The sequence below is a fragment of the Orycteropus afer genome, unplaced genomic scaffold, assembly GCF_000298275.1.
Source record: "Orycteropus afer afer isolate SDZICR_OR568_19922 unplaced genomic scaffold, OryAfe1.0 scaffold00538, whole genome shotgun sequence".
Taxonomy (NCBI): domain Eukaryota; kingdom Metazoa; phylum Chordata; class Mammalia; order Tubulidentata; family Orycteropodidae; genus Orycteropus; species Orycteropus afer.
In genome coordinates, this window is record NW_006922125.1 from 1,441,496 (window position 1) to 1,442,270 (window position 775).

Below are 775 nucleotides of genomic sequence, written 5' to 3' on the forward strand. Positions count from 1 at the left end.
TCTGAATAGTCAAACCTCAGAACTAGGGAAGCTTTCTTAAACACAAAATTCACTAGAGACTCTTGTAATAGTAATTCAGACGTTTATATCAGTAACAACCTCTAGATTAAAACTGCTGTTTTTCCCTTTGGACTAATTCAGTCCAAATAATTTGGAATTGGAAAAATCAGGAAAACTTGCTTTTGTCAGTCTGAGGATAAAGACAAATGTGAAGATTGAGTTAGCGCTCTATATTCCAATATCTTGGGGTTCTAAACATCTATTTCTAATCTTTTTTTATTTATAACTGAAAAAGCTTTTTAAAGACGTATTTTGTAAAACACGATTTTTTGTGTGCATGTGAGTCCAGAATACCAATTTGTGTTTTAGATGAGCACTTTGTATTTTTCAATTATGTTTATTATAACAGTTTTTTTTTGGGGGGGAACCCAAAGAACAACAAGCATACTATATTGCAACCTTGTAAAGACAAGGACTATGACTTACTCATCTTTGTTTTTTTTTCCCCCCCTAAACTTAGCACTTTACCTGGTGCACAGAAGGCAAAGAGTAATTATTTTTTCAATGAGTAATCTATGATGAAATCTACCCAATTAATTTTCTGTTCCTTTTCAGTTACAGTTGATGAGAAATGAGAAAAATATAAGCTAATAATTTATTAAACTTATTGCTTATAGTAATAATTACATTTATTTCTGAAATGTGAAGAATAGGTAACAGTTAAAGATTAAAGTCACTTAGCATTTCAAAATTCACATTTACTAAAATAGATATA